Here is a 22804-nt window from a genome sequence, read left to right as displayed (position 1 = left end):
AAGAAGTAAACATGCTTCTGCATTGCTAATGATATTATAAATTGTTATAACATTTTATAATACCAGTCACTGTTTTAGTGAACAATTTAGCAGTATCTAGTAAACTCAATTACATATATTCAAATATGTTGACCTAGCAATTCAATTTCTAAACGTCTCTCCTACAAAATTTATGTTCTATGGAAATATACATTAAAAATTTAATTATTGAGAAAGGTAAAAATAATTATTAAAAACTATGTTTCCATCATCAGTATGGGGTTAAATAAATTATGGTGCATCTGTACAATTGCAGAAAGCCAAAAAACAAGGTAGATTTCTGTATATTGACACAGAATAAGTTTCAAAGTATTTTTTGTAAGTAAGAAAACTAGTGAGAGAACAATCTGTAAGACATATGCTTATTTATGGTAAATAAACAAAAAGCAGAACTCTCTGTATGTCTATTATTTCATAACATGTTAGAAAACAATAAACATTAAAATTTTGTGATTGCCTATGAAAATAGTAATATTTCAGAAACATTAAGGATAGTGGTACTGGAAAATTGAACATTTAACTCACTATAGTTACCTATTTTTTAAGATAGAATGCATTTAAGTATTTCATGCAATTTTTATAAATCAAAGATAGTCAAACATTTGATGAAAAACTGACAAAACTGTGAAAATCTACAATAAACTACATATATGCAAAAAAAAGAAAAGAGAAGTTTCTAAATTTTAGAAAAAAATTAGACATAACAAAACAACAAAAGGACATATGGATAGCTAGAACAAAATTAAAGTAATAATTTTCTATATCAGATAGTAAAGAAAAAAATGAAAAGCAAACAGTAAGTATCCCTAGGCTGAATGCATTATAAAATGGTAGCATTATTTAAAATGAAGAATTTGTACACAGGAATAATAAAATATTAGGAATCCAACTGGAAAGAACACAAGAATAAGGAGATCATATGATAAAATTGTTAGTGGCAATAACAGACAATAATTGCAACAATTACAGTTGGTCAAATGAAAAAAAAAAAACAGAGCAAATTTAAAGAATGGAATATATTTCAGAGAGAGAGAGAGACAGAGAGAGAGAGAGAGAGAGAGAGAGGGAGAGAGGAAGGCCTGGGCTCATTCACTCTGCCACAAATATCACCTGGAAAATCTGTGTCAAATAAACAAGCTGGATTTATTCATATTGTTGCCTGGCAGGGGAAAGAAATACTGAGAACAGAGTTTTAAATAACATATCATAAAGGAGAGTGTACAAAGCTTTTGTTTGTTTTTGTATTTCATTGTTTTTCATAAGGATAAGAAATGGTTGAAACTTGAGCGATTTGCGGGGATGAATTTTGGAAGCAGGGGCAGGACCTAAGTAGTATTTGAGTGAAACAGGTCAGGCTGAAGTTACTTTCAATTTCCTGGGCTTTTCAAGCCAGGAAAGGATGATACTATTGGACAGAATATGTGTGCTGAGATCTCTCTGGATTGGTGGGAGGTACTGTAGCAGACACTCTTGAAAGTTCACCCTAACAGTTAGGTCCACTTGAGTTAATAGGATGCTGTGCACAGCTCCTCACACCCTCAAAGCTTCCCACATTAAGCATTTTCCTTTGTCTTTTCTAGCTGAAGACTTTCTAGCTCACCAGGACAAAACTCGCCCAATGGATGATAGGAACGCCAGCCTCCAGTCTTCAGAGGCACAATTTGAAGCCGTTTTCCACACAAGTTACTCAGTGCCTCACGATATAGCTGAGACATATCAGAGCGTATCTCAAAATATGCTTATTTAAATATGAACATAGCCTGCTGACCATTCCAGGTTTTTATCCTACCTTGTATAATTTCACAGTATCTATGTTTATTCTGTTAAATGTATATGGTTATTTTTTCCACCCTATTTTACCAAGGCACGTTACTTCACTCTGGATCTCAATTTTTGTATTTTTAAAATATACATAAATATAATAGTTATAGCAGAGTATAATTGTAAGGGTTAAATTCATTGAGGTAAACTGCTTAGATATGTCTAATAGTAAAAATAACAATAATAATAGTCATTTTTGTTACTATCATTATTATAATGTTTATGGTTTTTATTACTCAAGTTGCGTGCATATATCCTGCCTCTAAGGGAATAATTCTCTACTTTTTCAACCAAAAATAACTTTCAGCCTTTCCTCACCATTTAGCACTTTAATACTTTGCTCAAAATGTTCTTTTAAAAAATTCCTTTAAATGAGATGCTTAATCCCAAACTAATTTTGATTTTCTCAATACATTTTAAAAAATGCAATATACAGAACAAAATCTCCTAGCACATAATAAATATATACCTTGATCATTTCTCTCAAAATACACATAACTCTGAACCCAATACCCAGATCAAGAAACAGAATACAGCTAATACCCCAGGACCCTCCTTGTGCCATCTTCTGTAACAACCTCCTTCAAGGGTAACCACTCTTCCAGCTTTCTTAAAGAAAGATTGATTTTGCCTATTTTAAGCTTTTATGTTAATTAAACCATGGCTATCTAAGTCATTTCTTTGTATCTGGCTTCTCTCATTCGATATTGTATCGGGAAGATTTATCCACATCATTAGGGCTTTCTGAAGCTATTGTTATCTTATACCACAAATGGGTTAGCAGCTTCTTCATAATTAGGATTGAGACTTTTACTTGGATCCCTTCATATACTTGGTATACACCATACCTTGACAGATGCTCAGAAAATCCTTTTGGAATAAATATTTTAACTCCTTGCTTCTCATAATTCCTCTCAAAGATTTTTCAAAACCTTCCTGTATCACTACATTTATCTATTCTTCATGGTTTCCTTCTGTAAACTACCATTGCCTACCTTCCCCAGATCTTCTGGGGAAGACATTTAAAATATAAATGTCTATTTTAAACAGACATTTATAAAGGAAGAAATGAATAAACATTCAAAGCTCCTACTAAATGGTGACAAAGGACATAACTAGTGGTATCATGTTCTTCTTCAGTTCTCTATTAATTGTATTTTCACCATAGATATTTTTACAAAATTTACACAGATTAACGTTCAGGTATCATTAAATCACCTTTTGTGTTGTCTGTCTTTCCCATTACTGGAACAAATATGTAGATCATGTTCTTTCTTATCTGTACCATTCATCTTTAATGATTTCTAGCTGGTCAACTAAGGGATACAGGGAAATTGGTATCTGAACAAAAAAAGGCTATTCCTTACAGATAATGTTACTTTCTTTTTTAGGACCACTCTTAAAAAGTTCACTCCAATTTTGGTTTATGAACTTGATATATTTTTAAATACATTTTAAATCTGTTGCTTCTTAAAATGTTTTTAAAATGTCCCTATTGAATATAAAAAGGAAAATCAGAGAGAGCCAATGATGGGGGAAATAAAAGTACAGCAAACAGACTACAGTTTTTTGTTTTTTTTTTTAAGATGAAAATTAAAACCATGTGGCTGAGGGACAATTATGTCTTTTCATTTCTTTTTGCTCAAAGAAAATATAGAGATATTTGAAGTAAATGAATGACATTTTAGTTTACTGTGAACCCGACAAATGCACTGCCCTCAAGTCTGTTATAACACAGATGAAGTTAGTTTAAAGCGACAGAGGGGAAAAGCACCATTAAGATTTCATAACTCTGCTACCAAACTCACATTCCAAACACTTGGTGAACTTGTATATTTGAGGAAAGGTAGAGAGAACTTCTAAAAAGGAAAGTGAAAAACCTGATTATGCACAGGTGTAGCAACTGTTCTATAAAAAATGTGATTTTTAAAGTGCATAAAGTTCTTAGAGATTAGGTCTCCATTATTTAAATCATTTGGAATATCCTAGAAGCTCAAAAAGTTACTCAGGTAGTTGAGGGGAAAAAATTCTCTGAGTTGATCTTTACTGATTCTTTTAGTGCTACCTAGAAAACACCATGCATCTTGAGCATTAGCATCACAATGTAGAAAATGTTTTTCCTTTTGCTGTAAAATCTAGACAAGAAAATTCTCTTAAGGAGAATATTATATACATAATAGCTTCTTATCAATAAACCATATCGACTGCACACATGTCAATGATTATTTTATTAGTGAGAAAAGGATCAATGTTTTTTATTTTGTTCATTTTGTTTTGCTGATACCTAGATATATTCTACAATAATTCACAATGTTGGCATTAGTTTCCTTCTGAGAATTATCGATAAGAACAAAGCTTTTTCACATTTACATTGGACCTGAAATTCAAGATAATTATTTTTCATTTCTACTGTAGTTACACTTTTTATCTGTATGAGGGTAACTGATACCTGTGTTCCTTGAGAAGGCTTTGAAATGCACATAGATTTGAACGTCAGGTAGCTGGAGTTCTTCTTAACAATTTATTTTCTCTTGAAATCAATTTTTCAAAAACAAGGAAAATAATTCTCTTTAAATATTGACCGCTTGTTTAAATGTCAAATATAGTAAACTTTCTATCTGTCAAGACCTTTCTGGTCAGATGCTTGCCAAAATTTACTCTGGTTCCAATTTATTCATTTTCTGTATTTTTCTGTTTCTTATTTCTACTGTCTTTATGATTTTGAAACACATAGGAGAGGATTTTTCTAGACAGAGAAAGCAACTGAAAAAAAAATCACCACTAAACAGTTTGAATACATATTTGAAGATTCTAATAAGAATACAAAAGACAGATATAACTGATTTGTTTTTGAAAATTTCTCTATAGCACAGAGATTATTTTTAAGTGGGAGTCATTACTCCTGAACTAATTCATTTAAAAATGTCAATGAGTGGTACAATAAATGTATGTTAGGCAGCTTACTCTTGGTGACTGTGTCTCTTACCCTCCAAAGAAAGTCACAGACCATCTGATTTTGAAAAGGAGGGACGTTCTCATGCAACACTGGGTTAAGCCTATGATTCTGCGTTGTGATTTGCTACAATGAAGCAGTGAAACTTTTGTTCTACATAGTTTTAATTTTATTATAAGAATAAGAAAATAATCACTGATTAAACACTTGAACTTAGAGCTCAAATCCAGCATTAAGACTCACTCAATTTCACAATGATGTGTGTGTGTGTGTATGTATATGTTGCTATGAATTACAATAATATCTCACATATAATATTCCTGGGTTTCTCTAATTTAAGTGAAGGGTTCTCTCATTTAAATTAACAAGTACATTGTTGAATGCATCTGCATACATGGGGACAGTCATGAAGACAGCCTAGCTGTTTTTCTGCTTTTTCAAGATGATCAGATCTTTGCTAAGATTTGTGTAGCCTGGGTTGTCTGAGTGTGGTTGATTATGGACGTGAAGATTGGAATAATCTTGAATGTATTAGCAGAAATCCAACAGGCACCAAATAGAAATATTCACCCTTATAAAATCATGATCTTATTTTTGCTATTATTGTATTTGCTTTATCAGGTTGTAAGGTTGTTACGGTTAGGTGTGTTCCAACCAAATAGCTTTGTGAATGTTTTTGTTACTTACTGTAAAGTCTCAGGATACACACTTTTTTGTCAAATTGGCATGGAAAATACCTATCTCACAAGCATTTTGTGAGGATTTAATATAAACAACTTATCTTTTAATAGCTTCTTGTCCTGTTTTATTATAATTTTTTAAAAATCTCTGGAGTCATTCTGAGAACAAATTTTACACCAATAAATCATGCTGGAAGAAGAGAGTTATCATGTATATATTTTGTATCCTCATAATGCCAAGCATATGTTTTGCATTATAGATATTTAATAAGCATTTATACAGGTAAATAATAGAACAAAAATTGTCTGATATCTTGTATTACTTCATTCTTTTATCGTTACAAAGAACTACTTCAGACTGGGTAATTTATAAAGCAGAGAGGTTTAGTTGGCTCACGGTTCCACAGGCTGCATAGGAAGCATGGCTGGGGAGGCTTTAGGAACTTACTATCATGACAGAAGGCAGGCATGTCAAGGGAAAGCAGGCAATTTCACATCGCCCAAGAAGGAGGAAAAGAGAGAGGAGTGAGGTGCTGTACACTGTTAAACAACCAGATCTTGAGAGCACTCACTATGATAAGAACAGCAAGGGGGAAATTCACCCCCATGATCCAATCACCTCCCACTAGGCCCCTCCTTCAACACTGGGGATTGTAATTGAACATGAAATTTGGGTGAGGACACAAATCCAAACCACATCATATCTACTGGATTCTAGTACTACAATTGGACATTTTATATTATCTAAATAAAAGTTCATATTGCCATGAATCTGGTCATAGTATTATGATCCGAGGAAATAATTGCTAATATTCTTTAAAAATGTACTTTTTATTAAAAGAACTAAACAACCACTGTGTCACCATTGATAAATTGCTCTTTTCAGAATACATGTTTGAAAAGTAACTGAAACTTACTATTTTGTTTAAAGATTCAAACACTTATATTTGCAAAAGTTATATTTGCTGAATTCATATAGATAAAATCTATCTAGAAGTCCATTGAAAACTATGGCAGCCATGAATATTTGTTGAATAAAAGTTTTATCAATTATTTAAAGTATTTTTGACATATTGTTGATACTCAAATCATATTATTTTGAAAATTCTAGCAGCAATATATACGTGGTTGTGATAAATTATGTTAAGTATGAGCTTTCCTTGAATGTGTTAATGGAGAAGTGGGACATTTGTAAACAGAGTTCTAATGGTTAAATTGTTAGAAAACAGTTTAAAAATTACTCTTAGTGTAATATGAATAGAACTGCTGGTGCTCTAATGTTCTAGATATACACATACTTAGGAAATAGAACACAGAAAACATTTTCAAAGTCTCTAAGTGCATTATGCCTTAGCCATAGACATGTCAAGTATCTCACTGAGAACTGGTGATATTTGCAAAGTCCCTTCTTTGTTGTTGAGCCCTGAATTTCAGGTGTTGTCTGTCTAGGAGTATGCAATAATTAAAAAATAAATTTAAAAAGTACAACAGCAACAATAACAACTCTATTTAGCTTCTTAGCCCCTTATTAAGTGGTTTCTTCTTGCTTTTATGCTCTTCTCCTCCACATATACAGCATTTGGCCAATGCCTAGAGAGATATTTGCATGCAGAAAGTTAGACGCACTTCTCTTTGATTTCTTTTTTCCCAGGGATACTGATCCCTCAAGTTCTTTCCTTCCTGGATGAGATTGTTGTTTTCCAATGCCCTCACTAGCAAAAAAAAAAAGCTAGCTTTCATAGTTATTCTCAACTGGAGGTTTAGTTTGATGCAAGCTAATCTAAATTGCCTGCAGCAATCAACTGGAGATATTATTTTTTAAATGTTAAATATACAGATTTTGTATATAAGGGCAGAGCAGCTAAAAATGGACTTCCTAGTCACATTTTGATACATTAAGGCCAATAGAAAGTTAAGAGCAGTCATCATAGCTATTGTTCTAGACTCTAGAAAAAAATGCTTTAATTTTATCTTTTGTTACTCAAGTTTTCTTCTAAGGTGAACTTTTTAAGTTTTTAACACTCCAGATATTTTAGGAAAGGTCCTGATACTTGAAGAAAATTTCTACCTTTTACCTCTGCTATGGACTAAGTTGTAGAACTCCAAAATTTATATGTGAAGCCTAATACAGTTTGGATATTTGTCCCTACCCAAATCTCATGTTGAATTATAATCTCCAGTGCTGGAGGTGAGGCCTGGTGGTAGGGGTCTGGATGACAGAGGCAGATCCTTCATTACTGGGTGCCATCTTTCTGACAGTGAGTGCTCACAAGATCTAGTCATTTAAAAGTGTGAGGCACTTCCCACTACCCCCGGGACTCTTTCTCTTGCTCCTGCTCCTTCCATGTAAGACACCTGCTTCTCCTTCAACTTCTGGCATGATGGTAAGCTTCCTGAGGGTTCCCCAGAAGCTGAGCGGATGCTAGCACCATGCTTCCTGTAAAGTCTGCAGAATTATGATCCAATTAAACCTCTTTGGTTTATAAATTACCCAGTCTCAGATATTTCTTTATGGCAACTCAAGAATGGCCTAACACAAAGCCCTGACCTCCAATATGATGGTATGTGGTGATGAAGCCTTGGGGAAGTTTAGGGTTAGCTGAAGTTATGAGGGTAGGGCCCTCATGGAGAAAGTCATGGCTTTATTTGAAGAGAAAGAGAGAAATCTGCTCTGTCACGTGAGCCAAAAGGTAGGACTCTGAAAGCCAGGAAGCGAGCCTTCACTGGGAAGACCCCAGTAGGCCAGCACCTTAATCTTGGACTACCAGGGCTTCAGAATAGTGAGAATAAATATCTGTTGTATAAGCCATCCCGTATACAGTGCTTCAGTTTTACTCTCTTGAGAGCATGCTCCTTCAGTAGACTTTTATAGTCACTCTTCTTCTTGTAAGTTGAAATTTCTTATAAAGGAATACACTCATACCAATGTTCTGGAACCCAGGACATCATTCATTACCTTCAATTTTATAAAAACATCCATTTTTTCTTTAAATATCTAGCTTTTTATATTGATATTTTATACAAAGTCTTTGGAATCAGCCTCTAATTTTAATGTTTCTGTGGGAAAGAGGTTGTTTACAACAATTTGTTTTATAAAGAAGATTTTTGAAGAAATATTGAAGTTAAATTAGGCTTTAATATGTTTTGATCTATGAAAGTAATTTCAATCATATATTCCTATACAAAAATACATTATGTACAAAATGTATAACACAAACTATATAGATATGTTATATCTTACATAAACATACATGTACATAAACATAATACTCACATATATCATATATATGTGTATTATATACACAAAAACAAAAAAAAAAATTATAGTGTACCAGCAATTCTATCCATATTGAATATTCATCTCTCACAAAATTGCTTCATATTTTTTTCTGGAAACCTGTTAAAATCTTATTCCATAGAAGTCAAAGTGATACACAAACACTCCTGACAAGAGCCACTCCATTGGTAAACACTGTTTTCCAGATCTATGCACATGTTGCTGCAGTGCTAGAGTGAGGTAATATATCTGTTAAGCATTTAGATGAAATTTTACTAATCCCTATATACTCAGATCAACCTACCCTCTAAATCTAGCTTTTTCTGAACCCCTAAGTAGATGTGATCATGGCTTCCTTTATAGCTTTCTTAAGACCCTTATCCAAGATTCCCTTGTTTTAGATGTGTAACCATCTTATTTGGCTACTTGATTATAATTCCCAGAGCATGAGTTCCTAAGACAGCCACATTTGTGATGCATTCCTCTTTTCATTTCCTATAGTAAGTAGCACAATGGCTTGCACATTATAGGTGCACCATAGAAAATTAAACTCGAGTTTTGTTTTGGCAGTAAGCTAGAGAGTAATAAAACATTAATTTCAATAAAAAATTAGTAGGAACATATGACCTATTCTACTTGTTTATCTTATCCTTCTCATTGGGCAGTTTAATGGCAAAATATTATGATCATACAACAAAATATAACTGAATTTATTACTAAAAACAAATTATTTCAGACAATGGTGGTATAAACTTTAAACTTGCAAACTAAAATAACTCTGAAAGCCACTGGTAAGCAACATTATTTTGTTTTATGGCACACAGCATTGCATTGTATAAAATATCGCAAACTCCTACATATTCACCTGACAACTGGGTTATGGTCACTGTGGGGACTGTAATTTCAGATTCACAATATACGTTTAACTGCTCAACATTTACACTGCTCTGAGGTAAGGTTTGGAACATAATTATCTTATGTTTTTTGTTTCATTTAATGAAAATGGTTACACTTTAAAAACAAACTATGTTCTACACAGATGAGGATACACTTTTCCTGTGTATATTTTGGCCATTTGTTTTATAATGAATCTGGGTAGAATCCTCACTAATTGAATGAAGGTGTTCTGAGACCTTAGTTGACTTCCTGTTTCCTATTGATTTACCATCATCAAGAAAGTGACTTAGCTGCTCTTAAAAAACATACTGTCATTAAAAGTAATGATGATGTTGCCTACTTTTAAAATAAAATAACAAGCAAATATATTTGAGGTTTTTTAAAATAGATAATTGTTAGAGAATTATGAACCCAGAGCCAGATTCAGACACAAAAAATTGGTGGTAGAGTTTATTTAAGGATAAATATCCATTATTTATCATTTTCCTGCCTCCTGCCTCCTGTCCCTAGTCTCTCTAATTCCATACTCTTCTCATATACTTATTTCTCATCTGAGGTAAGAATGGTTAATTATGTTTTAAAACATTATTTTTGAAGGAATGATTTTATTTGCATAAAGATCAACATTTTAAACTAAATTTATTCATTAAAATAAGTAAGAGATGGATAGCTTCTATCTATATGATACATTTGAGCAATTCTTTCCAAGAGTGAATCTGTATTTATTGAAGTCTACTACCTAAGTGTCTTTGAAATTCAGCATTCAACTTCTGTTTGTTTAGCAATTACTACGGGTAAGGCATGGTGCTAGACCTCACAAAAATAATATTGAGTCAAGCAGACTAAAGTTTGCCCTCATATGGTTTATAATCTGAGATCAGGGTAAGGGGAATAAATTAATCAAATAACCAAAATTAACTAAGTGATCACAAACACACACACATAAACTTTACGTGTGTATGTATTTGTATGTGATGACCAATAAGGGTGATATAAGATCATATAAGCAGAGGGCCTTACCTAATCTGTTGTGACAGGGAAGGTATCTATGAGTGTGTCATCTAAAGTTGTAGAATTAGATGCTCACTTGTTAGCAGTGGAAGTTATTCAAGTTACTGGTGGCACATCCATACGGGTCTGCAGCAACCTCAATTCTTGCCTCCTTAGAAGAAAGAATTTGACTGAGGGACATAAGGCAGAAAAAGATACGAAGGCAAGTTTTAGAGCAGGAGTGGAAATTTATTAAAAGGTTTTAGAGCAGGAATGGAAAGAAAGTAAAGTACACTTGGAAGAGAAGACCAAGTGGGCATCTTGGAGGTCAAGTGCCCTGTTTGGCCTTCGACTTTGGGTTTTATTAGTTGACCTGCTTTTGACCTCTTGCATCCCTTCTCCCTGATTCTTCCCTTGGGGTGGGTTGTTTGCATTTACAGTGGCCTGCTAATGCTTGGGAGGGGAGCATGCGCACTGTATTTACTGGAGGTGTATGCAAGCTCACCTGAGGCGTTCTTCCCTTTCCGAGTGGAATGCCCCTGAAAGGTCATATGCCAGTAAAAATACACTGTTTAGCCTCTTAGTGCACATGTGTGAACCCACTCACCTACTCCCTGAGATCACCAGTTTCAGGTTTTTTCTATCTAATGGGAGACTGCGTTTCTCTGGTGTTGGCTACAACCAATTACTATTTAGAAAGGCAGTATAACAACTTCCTGAACATCACCTGATGGTCACCTGACTTTCCTTGTGGGCTCTGGGGACCTTCTCCTGCCCTGCTCATGTCTGATTGGCTACCTACTGTAACACACTAATATTGAACCATAAGGTCAGTTTTAATCATAGAACACTGAAATTAAGTTAACAAGAAATATGAAGAAATAAGGACACAAATTGTCAACAAAATGAAAAGAGAAACTAAAGTCAAATTAAAGTAATATAAAGAATATTCTCAAAATCATTACTGGAAGTTCTTAAGTGGTATTATTATAATAAATGATGTAATACACTTACTTTAACATTCTGATTTTTTTTTTTTGTTTCATTTTATTTTCTTTTTTTGTTGCTGTTTAAATACATTAAGCTTTGATTAGTCAACCTGATCTTCACTCATAACTTGCTGGAAAAAAATACTTTGAAATACTCAGAGACTAGACAGATCCCCTTGAGAAATGCCTATCACTTGAAAGCCTTCTTTATTGGGCAGACAGAAAACAGTATTAAAGATTTTACAGTATTGTTTAAATGTAAAATGTAAGAGTATGGTCTAGTCTGATATTTTCTAGAGTGTACACCAAAACAGGTTACACATTGTAGAATAATCAAATAAGTTTGTGAAGTTATACTGATGTTATAACCCATATAAAAATCACCCTGGCCAGGCGCAGTGGCTCATGCCTATAATCCCAGCACTTTGGGAGGCCAAAGTGGGCAGATCACCTAAGATCAGGAGTTCTAGACCAGCCTGGCCAACATGGTGAAACTCCATCTCTACTAAAAATACAAAAATTAGCCTGTAATCCCAGCTAGTCAGGAGACTGAGGCAGAAGAATCTCTTGAACTCAGGAGGCGGAGGTTGTAAGGAGCCAAGATCACACCACTGCACTCCATCCTGGGCAATAGAGCAAGACTTTGTCTCAAAAAATAATAGTAATAACAATAATAATAATAATAAATAATTAAAAAATAAAAACTACCCTATTTGGTATTCACAATAAACAAATACGTTTGAAGTATTTAAATATATTAAACTCACTGGGAATTTCTGCAGTAAAGAAATATTTTTAATGTTTTTATTTAAAACACAGATTGACAACTAACGTAACAGTTGTCAAATACAATAAGTAGTTGTATTTGTTCCTTAATAAATATTTAAATTCAGCCTAATTATTTAATTTGCTGTAACATAATTTTAACATGTTGACCTATTTAATCACACCAGTTGACAGTTGAGAATTACATTGTTCTAGGAAGTTAAATAATTTCTCAAAATATGCATATTTAAGGATAGTGACTATCAGAAACAAGATACCTTCACTCCCATATTTATATTCTGTCCCTTGTATCATTTTAATACATACTATTACTATATTCTCCCTTGATGTATTTAGATATTAATTTTTAGTAGAATATTCATTTACATTTGAGTTAAAGTAATAAACCTATATCAATATACAATCATAATACATATCAATGAAATAATTGCTATTCTTTTATATAAATAAGTTTATATGTCACCACTACATGTAAGTACACATGAGCTGATCAGTTGGATGTCTGATTCCTCATTTCATCTATTGAAGAAAAAGGAAAGTAAAATTAATCATTCTTTTCTCATTAAGGCAACATGACAAGCTCTGAAATGTTGATAATGGACTTTCATTGAATTACTGTCATTTTGGCCTTCTGAAAGCTTTTAGGACCCTGCAAACATATGTTGCAGTGCTACTGGTTCCCAAGGTGGTCATAAATGTGCATGCTATAAAAGAACAATCAGCCACATTCAAAAACATTTATTTTAATACAACCCCTTAATAACAATACAAGGAACCTGTATAGAATTTCATTTTAGTGACCACTTCTTACTGTCACAACTGGGCAGGAACATTCAAAGGAACAAAGGGGCAGAAATAATCAAAACAATGAATCTGAATATTCTACCAAGTAGGTTTTCAAACTAGTGATATATCTCATTAATATGGGCCCACATAAAAAAATCAATGAAATTGATTGAAATAATTGCATGCCATATCTTCATAAAAAGAGACCTGCTGTGTTGTCATGGAATGGGGAAAAGCTAGGAAGAATGTATTGAGCCAATGGAGAAAACTGCAACTGTTTCCCATTTTTGGTGTTGGAAAATAGTTTACCAAAAATCAAAAACAAAAGCACACAAAAGAAAACTTCACACAAGCCTCATTTAAGAGTAGCAACAAAATTAACAGTGACCTAAATATGACTGTGGCCCCATATTTCTCATTTTCTACCATATTAGTGTTTCTTTGGACTAATGCTTTTACCACCATCCCCTGAGCTCCGGTGGAACCACTGTCATCCTAATCCTGCAAATAAGCACATAATGGTCTCTGACATCAAGTCAATAATCAATGGACTTCTTATACCACAACAAGACTGATATCAAAAAACATGTTTATTTAGAAAATTGTAAATAATAATAATGTATATATTTTTTATTAAAATTACCATGACCTTCTTAATTGCCTTTTTTCTCCTCATTTCATCTGCATCTTCTGTCAGATTAAAATTTTTGTCATATTACTTCCTGAATTAAAATTACTACTGACTGCAGACCGGGATCAGCTGGGAATCTGAAGAAGTTCCTTAATTTTGGGACACAATAAGTGAGACACCCACAGTGGTCCACATTCCTGTCCACAAACTGCTACAGTCCTAGTCATAATAGAGCTTCTTCACAATTGCAGCCTCTAAGAGTAACATAGAGAGTTGCCTGGAGACCGTGCAATGGAATCGATCCAGAGAAAGAGCTCATGCTGGTTTCTACAAACACCTTACTCCCAAGTGGCTGCAGCATGGTGCCATTTTGAGAGCCCAGCCTCCACAGGACTGTGTCCTGTCGTGCAGATCAATAGCCTCTGCATCTTAACATCCCTGGAGCTTCTGTAACTTTCCTTTCCCACAGCTGCTGCCACCAGAGCCACTGCAGGAACCATGAGCATTGACGTTGCACCCCTCAGCAGAGGGGCAGCCCCGCATACTCAAATGCCCTGAGGACAAATGCAACTACCTGCAGCTGCTGCCACAGTGGGCTGCTGTGGGACTGAGGTGGAAGTGAAGCTCACGCCCATGGCTGCCTGTATATGGCTGCTCCCATTGAAAGCAACCTGACTCTCCACTGTAGCAGGGTCACAATGCAATCACAGCAGCCCTCATAGGAGCATTTTTCAGATGGTCTGGGGATCACCTTGCCCCTGCCTACCACAACCACCGATGGTATACGTCACTGGGAGGCCAGAGGGTAGGTCTGACTAGCTCGGTGACACTCTCACCCCATTACCTGAGCACTCAGTCCAGGGCCCTGAGGATTGCCCAACCCAATAAACCACTGTTGGCACCTGAGCACTTCTTGTGAGGTCTGAGGTCAGGCCCACTAAACATGCTGCTACCACCACAAGTGGCACCCATCCATGCCAGTTGTGGGTCTGGGGACTGGCCTACCAAGCCCATTGTAGCCAACATCAACACAAATACAAAAGCTTGGATCCCAGAAGGTTGTCCCAGCACTGTTATTGCTATCACCCATGCCACACCCGCTGCCGGGGGCTCAAGAACCTGCCCACCTACCTGGCCCATTGCTGCCATTCCCAGTACGTGAAAAAGCCACCTGGATGCCCAAGAACCAGCCACACTTTCCCCACTAATACCAGAGCCAGCATCTGCCACAGCTACCCCTTTTAAGGCCCAAAGCCTGGCCCACCTGGCATTCCAGTCCTCAGCAAAACTTCACAACACTTTCACTCACAACTGCACCCTAGGAAATCGAGGAAAGCACAAACACTGCTAGTACTGTTTATAGCCAAAGAAATCATATAGAAGCTACACTACTGCACACACCCAGAATCAAAGCCAGAGGCCTACCCAACCAACACATACATAGATTTTAGGAAAAAAATCCCTCCCTGTAAAGGCAAATTCAAAAAATTCCCCCATATTTCCAAAGAAGAACTACTACCAATTCTTCACAAGCTATTCTAAAAAAATTGAAGAGGAGGGAATTCTTCCTAACTCATGGTACTAGGCAAGCAGTACCCTGATACAAAAACCAAACAAGGGCACAACAAAAAATAAAACTACAGGCCAATATCTCTAATAAATATACATGCAAAAATTTTCAATGAAATACTAGTGAACCAAATTCAAGAGTACATTAAAAAATATATGATCAAATATAGTTTATCCCATAAACGCAAGAACGATTCAACATATGCAAATCAATAAATGTGATACATCATGTGAACAGAATGAATGACAAAAATCAAATGATCATCTCAATAGACATAGAAAAAGCAATTGATAAAGTTCAACAACTCATCATGATAAAAACAACAACCTACTTACAGAAAGAACGTATCTCATTGTAATAAAGCTTCATGTGACAAAGCCATATACTGAACAGGAAAAAGATGAAAGTCTCCCCTAAGAACTGGAACAGGACAAAGATGTTTACTTTTATCACTCCTATTTAACATGATACTGGAAGTCCTAGCCACAGCAATCAAACAAAGGAAAGAAATAAAAGGCATCTAATTTGGAAAATAAGAAATCAAATTGTACTTCTTTGCTGATGATAATACATGTAGAAAAACCTAAAGACTCTGCCAAAAAACCCTTATATATGATTAATAAATGCAGTAAGGCTACAGTATAAAATATCAACATGTAAAAATTGGTACCATTTCTATACACCAATAACAAAATAGCTGGGAAGGAAATCAAGAAGGCAATTCCATTTGCAATAGCTCCAAAAAAAAAAAAAAAAAAAATTGGAAATAAGTTTAACCAAAGAGGTGAAAGTTTTCCTCTACAAGGAAAACTGCAAAACTCTGATGAAAGAAATTTAAGGGGACACAAACAAATGGAAGGACATACTGTGATCATGGATCACATGATTTAATAGCATTGAAATGACCATACTGCCAAAAACAACAGACAGATTCAACCTGATTCCTATCAAAATATCAATGCCATTTTTCATAGAAATAGAAAAATAATCTTACATTTTCATGGAACTACTAAAGAGCTTGCATGGCCAAAGAAGTCCTGAGCAGTAAGAACAAAGCTAAAGGCATCACACTACTTGAACTTATTTTAAAATCTATTAAAACGTCATAGTAAAAAACAAAACAAAATACAAACAAATAACCCAGCATGGTATAGGTATAAAAACAAATACACAGAACAATGGAACACAATAACAGAATAGAGAATCCAGAAATAAATCCACATATTTACAGCTAACTGATTTCTACAAATATACCAAAAACACACACTAGGGGGAAATGCCCTCTTGAATAAATGGCACTGGGAAAATTGAATATCCATATGCGGAAAAATGAAACTAAACCCATATCAACACATACAAAAATCAAACCAAGATGGATTAAAGACTGAAACATAAGACCCAAAGCTATAAAATTACTACAAGGAAACACAGGGAAAATGCTTCTGGATATCAGTCTAGGCAAAGAGTTTATTGCTAAGACGTCAAAAACACAGACAACAAAAATAAAAATAGAGAAATAAGACTATATTAAACTAAAAATCTCCTGCACAGCAAAGGAAATAATTAAGGGTGAAGAGTAAAATTACCTGTTGAATAGGAGAAAATATTTGAAAACTATTCATCAAACAGGGAATTCATATGCAGAATATAAAAAGAACAATTCAAAAGTAGGAAGAAAAAACCACAAATAATCTCATTAAAAAGTGGGCAAAGGATATGAATAGATATTTTTTAAGAGAAGATATACCAGTGGTTAATAAGTATATGAAAAATGTTCAGCATCACAAGTCATCAGAGAAATGCAAATCAGAACCACAATGGGGTACCATCTTAATCCCATTAGAACAGCTATTATTAAAAAGACAACAAACAAAAGATGCTGGTAATATGAATAGAAAAGAGAACTCTTATACACTGTTGGTGGGAATCTAAATTAGTATAGCTAATTTGAAAAAACAATATGGAAATTTTTCAAAACACTAAAAATAGAACTATTATGCAATCCAGCAATCTAACTACTACTATTTATCCAAAGGAAAAGAAATCAGTATATCAAAGGGATACCTGCATTCTCCTATATACACAGTGGAATACTATTTGGCCATAAAAATAATATAATTGTGTCATTTGCAGCAACATGGATGGAACTGGAGGTCATGTGAAGTGAAATAAGTCAGACACCGAAAGACAAATTTTGTTCTCACTCACATGTGGGAGCTAAAAACGTTGATCTCATAGAGGTAGAGAGTAGAATAATAGCTATCATTGGCTGGGAAGGGTATGTGGATGGGAGAGGGGATGAAGAGAGGCAGTCAATAGGTACAAACGTACAGTAATTTAGAAGGCATAAGTTCTAATGTTTGATAGCAGAGTAAGAAGACTAGAGTTTGCAACAATGTCTTGTATATTTTAAAGTATCTAGAAGAGGGAACTTGAAATGTTTCCAACATAGAAATAATAAATACCAAAGGTGATGGGCACCCCAAATACCCTGACTTGATAATTACACATTCTACGGAAGTAAGAAATTATAGCATATAACCTGTAAATATGTAATATCTTGTGTATCAATTAAACATTACCACGGACGCCTAGTTACTTTTGACACCAGACTCAAATTCTGCTTTGTTTTCAAGTCTCTTTATATCCATTCTGTGTGTTGTCAGTTTGTACCTTGCTTTGCTCCCTGACACATCCACTTGTATTGGTCAGGTGATCCATCTCATATTCTTTGCCCAAATTTGTACTTACTGCCCTTTGTTTCCTGTGTTTATTTTATGCAGTTCCATTCATTTAAGGAGAAAACAGTTTCTTCCCTCTTTACTCATTTAATCTTTCTATGTATCCTTCCAAATTTTGTATCACTGAAAGTGCCTCTGATCTTTCTGACATTTATTCATCTGAACTTCTCCAATATTCTACAGCATCTTCACCCATCTCTATAAACCACTCTTTAAGAATATGCTGTTAACTTGGCTAATTATTTCATGCGCATTGTTTTTAACCTCTTCAAGCCTAATTTACATACTTTTTAAGACTGATACATGTCTTACATACCCTTTATTTTTGCAAACTTTCGTTATATCTAGCACAATGATGACAAAATGATGTGTGCACAAAAATCCTTGTTGATTGATTGATTGAAATAATTGCATACTATCTTTTGTTGTTGTTGTCATTAGCTGACAGGATCAAGTTTTAGAGATCCAGTTAAATGCCTATCAACTTGCCTAGAGCTGATCCAGATGGAAGCCATCATCCTAAGAATCAGACAACTCATTAACTCTAAAGAGACTGCCATGTATTAAAAATTCTCTTCATGGATTGTGATAAATTGCATTGTTTGATTTATTCTTTTGTATTCAAACTGTATTTATGGTGTATCTAGAAATAAAAATACCCTTAAGATATATTTAAAATTTTTCACTCACTTTCCTAGAGTTGCCATCTTAATTTACTACTAAAAAGTTGTTTTTTTTTAAATCATATGACTTTAGCCAAAACCATGTTCTACACAGTGCAGAAGTGGAATGATATTAAGGAAAGTAAATAATAATTAGCTTATTGAGACAACTACATTTCTTATTACAACAAATAGCCAGGTAACAAGTTAGCTTATCTGGAATTGTAGCAGTATTCTATTTTCTAAATAGTTTAATTTCTTTATACATGACTTTAAATTTTATGTATATGTAATATATATAATAGAGTAGATAACTATGAGCTTAAAATTAAAGAAATATTATAAAATCAGCCCATATCTTTTTTTCAAAATGCTCTTAATATATCTTTTGGAATAAACAGATAAAGTTAATACATCTAAATTTTTTGTTATAAAATTTTTCATATGTTTATATTTTAAGGCAAAATCAAGCCTAATGAAGATTTACTTTTCATCTGACTTTGAACTCGTTGTTTTGATTGCTTGTGTTCTTAATTCTCAAAGATTTGCCTTCTCACTGATTTAACCTTTATTGATTCTTTTAATCCTCAGTTGGTTTATTTTTACTTTGGAAATAGTTCTCAATTTTTTTTTCTCTTTTTCTTCCTATAGACATATTTATTTCTCTGTGAAGGCAAAGGTAGTTGATTTCCCATAGCTTGCAGATTGTTTCTTTTTTCCCACCCTTTATATTTTTCTTGTCCCCTGAGTCTCCTCCACCCACACTACACACCCCACACTTGCTCTGCATTTGCCTCAGTAGACTTCAGAAAATTGCGTATGTCCAACACATGCATGCACACACACACAAACACACACAAACACACAGATACACACACTCAGTTATTGAGTATGAAACACCCTTTTTGTTTTAAAGTGATTCTCAATTATTACAACTATTAGGATATTTTATTTTTTAAATTAAGACTTTATTTAATTCTACTTTTAAAGAGAGAGGAAATTATGCTTCCATAGAAGGGTAGGTTTGTCCAACTATGCCCTTTGGAGGAGACACAACAAAAGAGGGTGGAGAACAGCAGGGTTAAAATTTGTGTTCAAAATTACATATGCCCTTTGGAGGAGCCACAACAAAAGAGAGTGGAGAATGGCAAGGTTAAAATTTGTGTTCAAATTTACATAGATTTACATACTGTGTTCACATTTACATTACATTACATAATGAAAAATTACATTCAAATTTGTGTTACAAATTTACATTATAGTTTGTCAAGCTACTGATGGGCAAGTATTTGGCTTTTTAAATATGCTTATGTTATGGTCTGTTTTGTTTTTGCTTTTGTTATTTTTTTTAGAAGAAGAATAAAAGTCCTTACCTGTTCAGCATTTTTTATAAAAGGTGAAGCTTTGATAAAATTGATAATTTAGCTACTTTGAGTTCATATAGATGGTAGATGATGGCCAACCTTGATAATTTACGCAGTTAAGCAAATACTTTTATTACTTCAAGTGTAACTGGGACTCATATGTGCACATGAGTGTGTTAAATTTTGAGGATCTCCGGGCCTCTGTTGAAGAATGTTGAGTAATTCCTGCTGTCATAGGACTAGTACTTCCTCTTCAAATGATACCGATCAGCAGAGATCAGTGCTATTTTTTGCTCTTTGGTGGTGATCCAACAATATAAAAAGAGAACATCTGGATTTTTGTCAGTTCCAGTCATGCTGAAAAGATCTCTATAGTATGTGTTTGTTTTTACAGATTCATATACATTCTCCAAATGTTATTTTCCAAGGCAGCCACATATTAAAACCAGGAACTTTGTCTAATTTGTTGCTAAAATTAAACAAAGTGTCTTTTCAGCTCCCATGCAAAGTTCTAGTCCTGTGAATCAAGTCACTTTTCAAAACACATGTTTCATGCTTGATGTAACTCTAATTCCTCTTGTTCTTGGGAATCATGACACAACTTTGAGAAACCCTCTAACAATGTCTGTGTTCACTGTTTAACGTAATGAACAACTCTTAGGTAAGTTATTGTTGAAGTTTTTGGAAAGAACAAACTTTAAGAAAGCAAATAATAGTTCTGAAGTAGTTACCATCTCAGAAGTATAAGGTCATAGTTTTATTAAGAGAGAGGTTGGAAAATATGGAGAAATAATGAAATGTTCTCTTTTTGTTTAGGTAGTCAATCTCAAATCCAAGCAAGTCAAAAGAAATTTCTGGTTCTTTGTTTGTTTGTTTGTTTTTAAGTCTCAAATTCTTTACTGATTTTTTTAATGGCTTTAATTTATTTTTAAATAAGGACAACTGTTTAACATAAGTGAGTTTGCCAACAATATGACTGCTTCTTCTCCAAAAACTGAAAAGAAATAATCTTAATATTGATAGTGGACATACTGCCTAGAGCTATGTTTCACTCAATGTAGACTAAGTCAGTGTGAAATAGAAGAAACCAAATTTAAGTGGTTTTTAACACACTTCCAAATCCCAACAAATGGGTTGACAGGTGCCTTAGTCCAGTCAGATTGGTATAACAAAATACTGTAAATTGAAAATACCTTATAAATAACAAAGATTTACTTGTCATAGTTCTGGAGGCTGGAAAGTCCAAGATCAAAGTAGTAGCAGATTTGATGTCAGTAAAAGTCTGCTTCCTGCTTCATAGATGTTTCTTCACATGGTAGAAGCAGCAAGCTAGTTCACTGGTGTCTCTTTTATAAGGCTACTAATCCATTATAAAATGTAAAAGTGAAAAAAATCATCTCTGAATGGCCCTACTTCCTAATACACTGATGATCAGTACACTGATGATTAGATTTTCACATATGAATTTTGAGGGGGACACAAACATTCAAATTATAGCACCAACTTAAAGTTCTTAATGTTTGAACATGAACTTAAAATTTCAGGTTTTTAATTTAAATCACAAATCTAGAAAGAAATAGATTTTAAATTTCTCTAAGTGCTCAGCCCTAACATGAAATTTATTATTAGCTATAAATAAGTGATAATAATATTTTCCTGATTTATCTGAATATTTTTCTATGACTTTAATAATTTTGCAAATGAATATATGCACCATTATTTAAACATTTCTAACATTGTTTCTTGTCCACATGTCTTAAACACTGACTTCATTTTCAGATTTTATTATTCTCACTTTCCTCTCAAAATACTATATAATCACTATATTTTATGATATTTAAATTAGTGAAACTGTTATGATGTCTCTAGATTGGGAAGAATATCCAGTTAACAATGTGACTGAGATTATCAGGTTCTATCAACATTTCACCTGACTGCCCCATGCCAAACACATATGTTAACAGAGGTCCATTTGAATCCCATGTACCACCTTGGCCTGTTTGGTCTTCAATTTGTAGCCAACATATGGTGAGTGGCTTTGGAGAACAGTCTTCAAGCTGGCAGACTGCTGTTGATGTCTCTGGGCTCACATGCTCCATTTAAGTCATGCAGTTCCAAATTGGAGCCTGAGCCTTGTCTGCTTGTGCTGAAATGTGAGAAGGTCCAGATTTTTTACAGCTTCTAAGCCTCCCAGACAAGTATAATTATCAGCACTCCAAAGAGCTAGAAATATAAGCCAAATGCAAACAAATTAGGGACTGAGAGCAGAAAAGCTACAGCTGTTGGGTCAAGCTGGGTGCAAAATGGTTTAGGATTTTTAGAAATTGGAGAATAATGTCATGAGAGTGAACTTTCCATGATAAAACGATCTTGCTTTTTAGTACTTTTTTCTTTCCAGTGCTGGAGAAAATTAGCTCAAGAGAAGAATAGTTTTTAAATAAGTATAAATGTTGCAAAAATGGGTGGGCAGAAATGGCAATACTTCTGATGAAGTAAATTATATGATAATTTGGTAATTGCAAATTTTCTTGGGGGAAAGATAGGCATAACTGATAATAATTACTAATAATTATTTTAAAATTTAGGTTCTAACTCCAGAACTAGAAAGCCTACTTCGT

Source organism: Chlorocebus sabaeus, chromosome 7 (assembly GCF_047675955.1).
Source record: "Chlorocebus sabaeus isolate Y175 chromosome 7, mChlSab1.0.hap1, whole genome shotgun sequence".
Taxonomy (NCBI): Eukaryota; Metazoa; Chordata; class Mammalia; order Primates; family Cercopithecidae; genus Chlorocebus; species Chlorocebus sabaeus.
Note: the sequence above shows the minus strand (reverse complement) of the source record.